Source organism: Phocoena sinus, chromosome 12 (genome assembly GCF_008692025.1).
Source record: "Phocoena sinus isolate mPhoSin1 chromosome 12, mPhoSin1.pri, whole genome shotgun sequence".
In the NCBI taxonomy this organism is placed as follows: domain Eukaryota; kingdom Metazoa; phylum Chordata; class Mammalia; order Artiodactyla; family Phocoenidae; genus Phocoena; species Phocoena sinus.
Genome location: NC_045774.1, coordinates 40272359 through 40284718, shown reverse-complemented (window position 1 = coordinate 40284718; position 12360 = coordinate 40272359). Strand labels below are relative to the sequence as shown.

Genomic DNA, 12360 nt, shown 5'->3' with positions numbered 1-12360 from the left:
ATATGGAGGCTTATCTCAATTTGTCATAGATAAAGTAGACATACACAAATTTTCCTTTTTTGTTCCATTGTTTTGACCTTTAAAAAGTATATTATTGAACAGTTTCTAAAATTTGCTTTTATTTCCCTGATTCAGTTTAGAGGGATGCTGCTTCTGCTTTTAACTGCCTTTATCAAGGTGTATTGGTTTGCTGAGGTTGTCGTAACAAGGTAACAGACTGGGTGACTTAAACAACAGAAATTTATCTCCTCTAGATTTTGGAGAAGCCCACGGTTAAGGTATTGGCAAGGTTGGTTTCTTCTGAGGCCTCTCTCCTTGGCTTGTAAATGGCCGTCTTCTCCCAACGTTTTCACATGGTTTTTCTCTTGTACGTGTCTGGTGTCCAAATTTCTTCTTATAAGTACACTGATAATATTGGATTCAGACCCACCCTAATGACCTCATTTTAACTTGATTACCCCTTTAAAGACTCTGTCTCCAAATACAGTCTCATTCTGAGGTAATGAGGGTTAAGACTGCAACATATGAATTTTGTAGGGGGGGGTGCAGGGAGGGAGGGGCACAAATCAGCCCATACCAGATGGTATCATAAAATTTTTGTTTTCCATACATCATTACTCATGTCAACCATTAACCTTTTAATTTCAGGCTATTATAGGCATATCTTTTCATCTCATTGTCTGGTCATACTTCTTATTATTGACAATGCCAACTATACATGACCAAATATTTTCTTTTTTTTTTTAAACTGTAATTCTGTTTATGTAATTATGTTCCCTTCTATTATGTTTCAAAATCTTTTCATAGAGCCCATGGGTTAACTCAATATTGAATTAAAATATATCTGTGAACATCCAATATTTGTCAATAGGAAGGATATATTTAATTTCCTTTGGTCACAACTTTACTTTTCACTTGGCAGGACAGGATTCTTCTCCTAGATCTTGACCTGGAGGGAAGGTTGGTATGCAAAGCTCATCACCAACTTTCACTGCCTAATCAAGTATCCACACAGTATAGCTCAGCTGCCCTGGGGAGGAAATATATCTCTTGCTCCTACTTGACTAGATGGCTTGAAAGAGTCAGTGGTTCTTTGACTAGAAGCAAAACGTTTTTAATTCCCTAATGCACTGCTGCCAGGCTTCTGTCTGTTCTTTGCTACAGATGTTAATACCAATCAACTTAGGGCCACGCTTTGTTAATGAAAATGAGAGACTCTGGATGAATGAAGAAGGAGAAACAACCGAAGAGTGAAAATTAATACAAATGATCCAGGTAGCCAGAGAAAGCAGTTCCCATTCAGTTGTCAGCTTCATAGGTGACTAGCAAGTTGACAGTAATGAAGGGGTAACAGTTTCTATCTTCTTTCTAGTTGGCCTATTCTACAGGTTGAATGGTGTGGAACTGTTGATCGTCAACTCATTTTGACCTTTAAGCCTAGCAATTTTATATGATTCAAACAAAGATATCCGAAGTCAAAATACTTATTTATCCATAAAGCTTTACCCATATTGGTTAAAAAAAGTTGCCCCCAAATCTGCAATTACTTATTTATTATACATAGTTTCTAATGCAGAGGCAATTTTCTGGCATTTACACAACATTCATGCACTGTTTTCTATACAATGTCTATTTTTTCCCATTAAACGGAGAATAACACCAGCCTTTTCTACACATGGGAAATTTAGGAAAGGAAAAAGAGAGATTATAATTGAAAGCACTCTGAAAATATATCAAGTGCTATGTAAATGTTTTTCTATAACAAAGGTACAAATGTTTATTATTTAACAAACATTTATGTACCTAATCTACAAGTGTTATAATTCTTCTGTGAACAAAAGACATTTAGATCCTGCTCTCATGGGACTTATATTTAAAGAGGAGACATACAGTTTTTAAACATATGACCTTCTTCACTTGGTAGGAACTGTATCTGCTGTTGCTATTATATGTGTAGGATACTCCAGAATTAATAAATTGTAATAGAATTCTAAAACACTATTTCCCTGGAAGAATGCTGAACCATGAGTTAAGGAAATAACTTCTCTATATTTATAAAATGAAATAGTCCGTGAATCAGCTGACAGTCTAGGACTCCAACAGGACAAAAGAAATAGTATGTGTCCAAAGAGACATGATGAACTTTTTTCTTTAACATTTTTGTTATGGAATTATTCCAAATATACATAAAAGGAAAAAAGCAGTACATGAACCAGACTCATCAAAGCTTCAAAATTCTGACTGGCTGATATGTCTGAAGTCCATTTTCCTGTATAGGTTCCCCCTCCTTAAAAATGTTAAGATAAAACACATCGTAAATTGCTATATGTTACATCTGTGTTTGCTTTAAAACAAATGGAATCAATTTTTCATTTCATTTACCACACATGACAAAAACAACAATCCAGAATAATAATACTAACATGACCATAAGCAATATGATTACTTAAAACAGTAGTATTTTTGCTGTTTTATTTGTCATTTAGACAATGTATTACTTGGCATGTACAGTCAAATTACTGTGTTTTAAAGTGCCTTTTAGGGTGTGGAGAAAAAGAAACACTCCTATACTGTTGGTGGGAATGTAAACTGGTGCAGACACTATGGAGAACAGTGTGGAGGTCCTGTAAAAACTAAAAATAGAGCTACCATATGATCCAGCAATTCTACCCCTGGGCATATATCTGGAGAAAACTCTAATTTGAAAACATACATGCACCCCGATGTTCACTGCAGCACTATTTACAATAGCCAAGACATGGAAGCAACCTAACTGTCCATCGACAGATGAATGGATAATGAAGATGTGGCACATATACACAATGGAATATTACTCAGCCATAAAAAAGAATGAAATAATGCCATTTGCAGCAACATGGATGGACCTAGAGATTATCACACTAAGTGAAGTAGTGTCTTTCTCAGATAGAGAAAGACAACTATCATATGGTATCACTTATATGTGGAATCTAAAAAAAACGATATAAATGAACTTATTTACAAAACAGAGACTCACAGACATAGAAAACAAACTTATGGTTACAGCAGGTGTGGAAGATAAATTAGGAGTTTGGGATTAACATATACACACTACTATATATAAAACAGATAAACGGACCTACTGTAGAGCACAGGGAAGTATATTCAATGCCTTGTAATAACCTATAATGGAAAAGATTCTGAAAATAACAGATATATATATATATATATACACACACACACACATATATGTATGTATAACTGAATCACTTATACAACACTGTAAATTAACTATAATTTAAAAATGGTTAAAAAAAATAAAGTGCCTCATAAGGTTATACTATCAAGTGGGTACTGTTAGGTTCATTTCATTATATGTGTTTATATTATTATATGAACTATTTAAATGACTCCAAAGTAAAAAGACAAAGTAAGGTATATTTCCTGACTCTTCACCTTATTCTTTTCCCTATCCCTATAAGAAATCATTTAACAAAATATGATACATTCTTTCATGTTTTTAATATAAGGATATTTGTATATGTATTTATATCTCCACACTTTCTCATACAAATAGTAACGTACTAAACATTCTTTTTTGTCTCCACCTTTTTCTCACTTAACAAAAGATCCTGTATATCACTCCATGGCAATATAAAGAGGTACTTCTCATTCATTTTTATAACTGCATAGGGCTACCCTGTGGATAAACCATAACTCATTCAACAATCCCATTTATGGACACTTGCATTATTTCTAGTCTTCTGATACTATATGCTATAAAAACATATTTGTACACATACATTTTCAAAATTTTTGTCCGTGTATCTCTGGGATAGATTTCTATAAATGAGACTGCTGGATGAAAGGGTAAATGCGTATATGTTTTTGCTAGATACTGCCAAATTCCCTCTTATAATAAGTCTCAAAAATACACTATATTTTCAAAACCAAGCAGTTGATGCCTTACAGTCATTGAGAAAATATTATTAGTAGTTTATGGAATAGGTTACAAAGAAAGTGAAACAAACTAATAATGTTTTTATAGTAAACCAATGTTCCTTACACTGAATTATAATTTGAAACATTTGAATGTCTTTTGAGGATAAAGAGGGAGGAAAATCGCTTATACAATATGCATCAAAACGTACCACAGCCTTCTTAGAAAATTTTGCTCCTTAATCATACTTAAGCTTATGCCAAAGCACATTAAGATGCAACACTGAGACAAACATAATTATTTTAGCTGAGGTAAATTATTCTCACTTGTATCTAGATTAAAAAAAAAAAACAATCTTCAAAATATTTACTTAATTCTTAAGTAAAAACATTGCTTAGAACAATTACTTATGGATACCTGATTAAGTCAAAATAGGTATGCTCTAGGGCTTCCCTGGTGGCGCAGTGGTTGAGAGTCCGCCTGCCGATGCAGGGAACGTGGGTTCGTGCCCGGGTCCGGGAAGATCCCACATGCCGCAGAGCGGCTGGGCCCGTGGGCCATGGACGCTGGGCCTGCGCGTCCAGAGCCTGTGCTCTGCAGCGGGAGAGGCCACAGCGGTGAGAGGCCAGCGTACCGCAAAAAAAAAAAAAAAAAAAAAAAAGGTATGCTCTAAATGATCAAGTTTTATGATACAAAGACACTATTTTTAACAGCTCTTCTGGCATTATTTGTTCATTATAGAAAGAATATTAGTAAAGTAAGATGTGGTTTAAAGTGAAGTCCTCACTATCAGGCTGATATCAGTAAGTCAATTAACTCACTTCACTGATCCTGAATTTCTCCATTTGTCATGAAGTTAAAATTTTAAATGAAATAACATCTGGAAACACACTTTTTATACTGCAAAAAGTTGTTATAAATAAAAAGGTAGTATTTTTGTTGCACTTCTAGACAAGACACAGTGTCAGACACTTAAAGGACTTGAAGATAGGTCAGGCACACATACCTTTAAGGAACTTCAACTAGTAAGAAAGAGGTAAACACACAAATAATGATTCCACAAAGAAAAAGATATATTTCTACCAGAAGAATAATACAGAAACTGCATACAAATTCAAAGCAGAATCATCTACTTGTAGGCGATCCAAAAAGCTTCCATTTGGACAGATATCAAGGATAAATACCTGACAAGTAAAGATGGGGCACAAGGAGGGAGAAGGTATCATTTCAGGTAGCAACATCAGCAATGTGAGGAAAGGGAAAGCTTGGGGACATGCACATTTATTAATGTGACTGAACAAGGGGCATTCCCAGTCTTGAAATTTAGCTTTACATTTGTATAATTTTGCATTTTAAAAAAGCACTATGTCACAAAATATGAAATAATAAAACAGTTTTCTTTAATCCTGCTTTCATGCTGGGGGTAAATATATTCAGAAGATTATCCATGTTAGCCCACTTGCTGACACAGTATATAGTACAATAATCACTGATATGCAGAATCACAACCCCAAGGAAAAAAAGATAAATCATTAAAGATAAAGGGTACTTCTTAAAGCACGAAAATTACTAAAATACAATAAAGACTTTTTTAACAAAGAATAAAATTGGTCAAAAAGTTAGTTAGACCATGTGATTTTCTGTTCATTTAAAAAGAAAAAATATATATTTGAATTTTGATTTTCCTTCCAATCTCAGTTACTCAAACGCTAATCAACAAATATATATTTCTAACTACATTTAATTTTTTGTATTCTAGTTAAGCTTATTATTTTTACTCTAGAGATCTTATATTTTATTTAACAACCTGCTCACAAATTCCTTCATTAATCAACCAATCCCTTAGTGTCTATAAATACGCAACTTCAAGAAGCACCACTCCTAATTAGACCAGAATGAATAAGCTTTGAAATACAAAATTTGTACCCAAATAATTACTTAACCACATATACCTAGTTACTTAAAAGTTCTCATAGTTCATAATTAGCAATAAAATGGCAAATAATATAAACAAAGCAATGATACACACTTAAGGCACAAAATGATTAGCTCACATAAGGAGCCATTAAAAAGGCATTTTTACATTAGATACATTTAAGAAACATACTAACATTACTACTCAGAAATAATGCAGTAGTTTTTATTAGGTAAACCTGCTACATGTATGCAGTTTCAAATTGATAAACATATATCAAATTGTTAAAGAGATGCCAAAATGATAAAGAGGTACCAAATTCATATAGTGGGGCCTTAGGTATTGCAAGTTTTTCCCCAGTTTTTAGTAGTCCATTCTTAAAGGTTATATGTTAGCAATTTAATAAATGATTGGAGATATTAGACAATATACATATTAATCAAGACTAGAATGACACAAGGAACTCTCAGAAACATACTGCTCCCTGGCTTGAATTATTAAAAAAAAATAGAAAGAATGGATTGTTGAGCTTATAGTAAATATTTAAGTATCTACTTCCAAGCAGAATTAAACATTTTCTGTTTCAAAATTCTCAGAAGTGTTTTAGGTACATACACAGTAAGAGCTAGAATTGGCACAGAAAGAATTGGCTTTTCCACTACATGCAATTCCTCTGTCATATTTAGACTTCTTATTAAACTTCAGGAAATTTAAAATTCAGCAGGCAGAGTAACCTGATGCAAGTAGATGTAATAAATGACATAAGGTCTCTTCAAAATAAGTATAAAGGCACATATCATAATGTCAGGAACTATATTGTCTAGTTAAAAGAAAAAGACCTCCAGTAGGACAAATCCAAAGGAATGCAAGGATAGTTTACTATTAAAAAACCTATCAACATGTCCTATAAGCAGGTCAAATAAGTTCCAAGATCAAGATAATCTTAACCATAAAGGAACTTGACAAAATTCAACCTTCTCACTTGATTAAAGAAATCAAAATTCAATACCTTACATAGACTAGAAAGATTCTTCCACAGCATGACAGGGAAAAATACTCTCCATAAATAGTTACTACTTAATGGTGAAATGCTGGATGAACTCCCAGTAATCATTCAAGTCTACAACAAGTAAGCCACTATTACTTAGTATTATACTGGAAAATTTTCCAAAAATTTTTTGTTGAAGTATAGTTGACTTAAAATGTTATATTAGTTTCAGGTGTATAACACAGAAATTTGATATTTTTACAGATTATAATCCATATAAAGTTATTATACAATACTGACTATATTTCCTATGCTGTAACATTTCATACTTAGTCGTGTGCACTTCTTAATCCCCTTCACCTATTTTGCCCCTCCACTCAACCCTATCCCCTCTGGTAACTACTAGATTGTTCTCTGTATCTGTGAGTCTGCTTTTTATTTGTTATATATGCACCTTAATGTTCATATTCAGCACTATTTATGATAGCCAAGATATGGAAGCAAAATAAGTGTCCATCAACAGATAAACTGGCTAAAAAAGATGTGGTACATATATATACAATGGAATATTATTCAGCCATAAAAAAGAATAAAATTTTGCCATTTGGGACAACATGGGATGGACCTGGAGGGTATTATGCTTAATGAAAAATTACATAATTAAAAAAAGAATGAAAGAGAAATAAAGTATACTAGAAGGTTGGAGGAAAAAATTAACAAAAATCTAGAAAAAACATTACCAAATTAACATACAAAAGCTAATGACTTCACTAGTTATTAATAATAACCAAAGAGAAAATAGAACTGAAAAAGAGATCAAGCTAAACTAATTAGAAATATCTGTAATGAGAAATGTACTACACCTCTTTGGAAAAAGCTTTACAACTTTAGTAAAATATAACATAAAGAAAATAAATGTCGAAGCTTACCATGTTCCTAGATAGGAAAGTTGAGTACAGTGAGGATCTATAGTTTAACATAGTAGCAATCTAAATTTCAAACTCAAATGCCCACTTTGAACTGGGAAAAATTACCTTAAAGTGCACATAGAGGAACCGTTAGGTAGAAATAGCTAAACTAACTTTTTAAGGACAGAGTTAGGAAGGAAATGATAGGTTTACTCTTACCCCACTTTAAGACACAATATAAAGTTACAATAAGTAAAATACAAGAGTAAATAAGTAAATGGCCAATATATTACAAAAGTAAATACGTAACAATATTTATTACTCAAGAATTGAAGAGATTTGTATAGTGGTAGTTACTTTTAAAGACTATTTACAAGTTAATATGAAACACTAAGACAGGTGGGCAATTAATAAAAAGATACATCTAATTAATAAAGCTATGGAATTATAATCAACCGTATTAATGTTTAAAAAACTCCCCAAACCTCCCAAATTTTAAAAATTTAGCAATTAGTTTTAAAAAAGCCAAATACGGGGTCCTGAAGGACAGAAAGTCTCTTCATTTTTCTTAGAAGAAAAATCAAAGCAATTTGATAATATGCAACAAGAGCCTTAAAAGTGTTCATATCTTTTTGATTAAGTATTTCTACCATCTGGGACTCTGACCTAAAGATTCTAAAATTAGAAAAAAGGTTTAAGTTCTACAATATTAAACTTGAGCCTGATAACATAGTGAAGAAACAATCCATACTCCACCAATGAAGGACTAACTATGCACAGGAGGGAGACATCTGTGGCTACTGCATATGACATTTCCAATTCCAGGCCCTCAAAAAATCATTAAACCTTCCCAGTACCCCAAAAGCAGAGACAAGAATGCTAACTGTTAGATAAGATACAGTATCTCACATACCAGATACGCAGTGGTGATGAGAATTCTTGCCCTTAGTTACCCTACTTAATCCTTACAGAAGCCTTATGGAGGAGATATTATCATCGCCATTAAAAATGCAAATGGAAATCAAAAGAAAGCTGGAGTAGCAATTCTCATATCAGACAAAATAGACTTTAAAATAAAGACTATTACAAGAGACAAAGAAGGACACTATGTAATGATCAAGGGATCAATCCAAGAAGAACATAATAACAATTGTAAATATTTATGTACCCAACATAGAAGCACCTCAATACATAAGGCAAATGGTAACGGCCATAAAAGGGGAAACTGACAGTAACACAATCATAGTAGGGGACTTTAAAACCCCACTTTCACCAATGGACAGACCATCCAAAATGAAAACAAATAAGGAAACATAAGCTTTAAATGACACATTAAACAAGATGGACTTAATTGGTATTTATAGGACATTCTGCCAAAAAAACAACAGAATAAACTTTCTTCTCAAGTGCTCATGGAATACTCCCCAGGAAACATCATATCTTGGGTCACAAATCAAGCCTTGGTAAATTTAAGAAAATTGAAATCGTATCAAGTATCTATTCCGACCATGCTATGAGACTAGATATCAATTACAGAAAAAAATTTGTAACAAATACAAACACATGGAGGCTAAACAATACATACTAAATAACCAAGACATCACTGAAGAAATCAAAAAGGAAATCCAAAAATACCTAGAAACAAATGACAATGAAAACACAAAGACCCAAAACCTATGGGATGCAGCAAAAGCAGTTCTAAGAGGGAAGTTTATAGCAACACAATCCTACCTCAAGAAACAAGAAAGATATCCAATCAACAACCTAACCTTACACCTAAAGCAAATAGAGAAAGAATAACAAAAAACCCCAAAGTTAGCAGAAGGAAAGAAATCATAAAGATCAGATTAGAAATAAATGAAAAAGAAATGAAGGAAACAATAGCAAAGATCAATAAAACTAAAAGCTGGTTCTTTGAGAAGATAAACAAAATTGATAAACCATTAGCCAGATGCATCAAGAAAAAAAGGGAGAAGACTCAAATCAATAGAATTAGAAATGAAAAAGGAGAAGTAACAACTGACACTGCAGAAATACAAAGAATCATGATACATCACTAAAAGTAACTATATGAAAATAAAATGGACAACCTGGAAGAAACGGACAAATTCTTAGAAGAGCACAATCTTCTGAGACTGAACCAGGAAGAAATAGAAAATATAAACAGACCAATCACAAGCACTGAAATTGAAACTGTGATTAAAAATCTTCCAACAAACAAAAGCCCACCACCAGATAGCTTCACAGGTGAATTCTATCAAACATTTAGAGAAGAGCTAACACCTATCCTTCTCAAACTCTTCCAAAACACAGCAGAGGGAGGAACACTCCCAAACTCATTCTGCGAGGCCACCATCACCCTGATACCAAAACCAGACAAAGATGTCACAAAGAAAGAAAACTACAGGCCAATATCACTGATGAACAAACATGCAAAAATCCTCAACAACATTCTAGCAAACAGAATCCAACAGCACATTAAAAGGATCATACACCTTGATCAAGTGGGGTTAATCCCACAGATGCAAGGATTCTTCAGTATATGCAAATCAATCAATGTGATACACCATATTAACAAACTGAAGGAGAAAAACCATAGGATAATCTCAAAAGACACAGAAAAAGCTTTTGACAAAATTCAACACCCATTTATGATAAAAACCCTCCAGAAAGTAGGCATAGAGGCAACCTACCTCAACATAATAAAGACCATATATGAAAAACCCACAGCCAACACTGTTCTCAATGGTGAAAAACTGAAACCATTTCCACTAAGATCAGGAACAAGACAAGGTTGCCCACTCTCACCACTATTACTCAACATAGTTTTGGAAGTTCTAGCCACAGCCATCAGAGAAGAAAAAGATATAAAAGGAATCCAGATCAGAGAAGAAGAAGTAAAACTGTCACTGTCTGCAGATGACAGTGATACTATACACAGAGAATCCTAAAGATGTTACCAGAAAACTACTAGAGCTAATCAATGAATTTGGTAAAGTAGCAGGATACGAAATTAATGCACAGAACACTCTTGCATTCCTAAACACTGATGAAGAAAAGTTTGAAAGAGAAATTAAGGAAACACTCCCATTTACCACTGCAAAAAAAAGAATGAAATACTTAGGAATAAACCTACCTAAGGAGACAAAAGACCTGTATGCACAAAAGTATAAGACACTGATGAAAGAAATTAAAGATGAGACAAACAGATGGAGAGATATATCACATTCTTATATTGGAAGAATCAACATTGTGAAAATGACTATACTTACCCAAAGAAATCTACAGATTCAATGTAATCCCTATCAAACTACCAATGGCATTTTCCACAGAACTAGAACAAAAAATTTCACAATTTGTATGGAATACACAGAAGACCCCGAATACCCAAATCAATCTTGAAAAAGAAAAACAGATCTGGAGGAATCAGGTTCCCAGTCTTCAGACTATACTACAAAGCTACAGTAATCAAGACAGTATGGTACTGGCACAGAAACAGAAAGATAGATCAATGTTACAGGATAGAAAGCCCAGGGATAAACCCACGCACAGTATGGACACCTTATCTTTGATAAAGGAGGCAAGAATATACAGTGGAGAAAAGACAGCCTTTTCAATAAGTGGTGCTGGGAAAACTGGACAACTACATGTAAAAGAATGAAATTAGAACACTCCCTAGCACCATACACAAAAATAAACTCAAAATGGATTAAAGACCTCAATGTAAGGCCACACACTCTAAAACTCTCAGAGGAAAACATAGGCAGAATACTCTATGACATAAATCACAGCAAGATCCTTTTTGACCCACCTCCTAGAGAAAGGGAAATAAAAAGAAAGATAAAGAAATGGGACCTAATGAAGCTAAAAGCCTTTGCACAGCAAAGGAAACCATAAACAAGACGAAAAGACAAGCCTCAGAATGGGAGAAAATATTTGCAAACGAAGCAACTGACAAAGGATTAATCTCCAAAATATACAAGCAGTTCATGCAGCTCAATATCAAAAAAACAAACAACCCAATCCAAAAATGGGCAGAAGACCTAAATAGACATTTCTCCAAAGAAGATATACAGATTGCCAACAAGCACATGAAAGGATGCTCAACATCACTAATCATTAGAGAAATGCAAATCAAAACTACAATGAGGTATCACCTCACACCACTCAGAATGGCCATCATCAAAGAGTCTACAAACAATAAATGCTGGACAGGGTGTGGAGAAAAGGGAACCCTCTTGCACTGTTGGTGGCAATGTAAATTGATACAGCCACTATGGAGAACAGTATGGAGGTTCCTTCAAAAACTAAAAATAGAACTACCATACGACCTAGCAATCCCACTACTGGGCATATACCTGGAGAAAACCATAATTCAAAAAGAGTCATGTACCACAATGTTCATTGCAGCATTATCTATATAGCCAGGACATGGAGGCAACCTAAGTGTCCATTGACAGATGAATGGATAAAGAAGATGTGATACACATATACAACGGAATATTACTAAGCCATAAAACGAAACGAAATTGAGTTATTTGTAGTGAGGTGGATGGACCTAGAGTCTTGTCATACAGAGTGAAGTAAGTCAGAAAGAGAAAATACCATATGCTAACACATATATGTGGAA

At 33.7% G+C, this 12360-nt stretch overlaps 1 protein-coding gene across 2 annotated transcripts in view; it reads right to left on the bottom strand.

The window, feature by feature from the left end:
- TBC1D32 (TBC1 domain family member 32) overlaps nucleotides 1–12360 on the bottom strand; it is a 209463-nt gene that overhangs the window by 12645 nt on the left and 184458 nt on the right. The window lies entirely within an intron of this gene.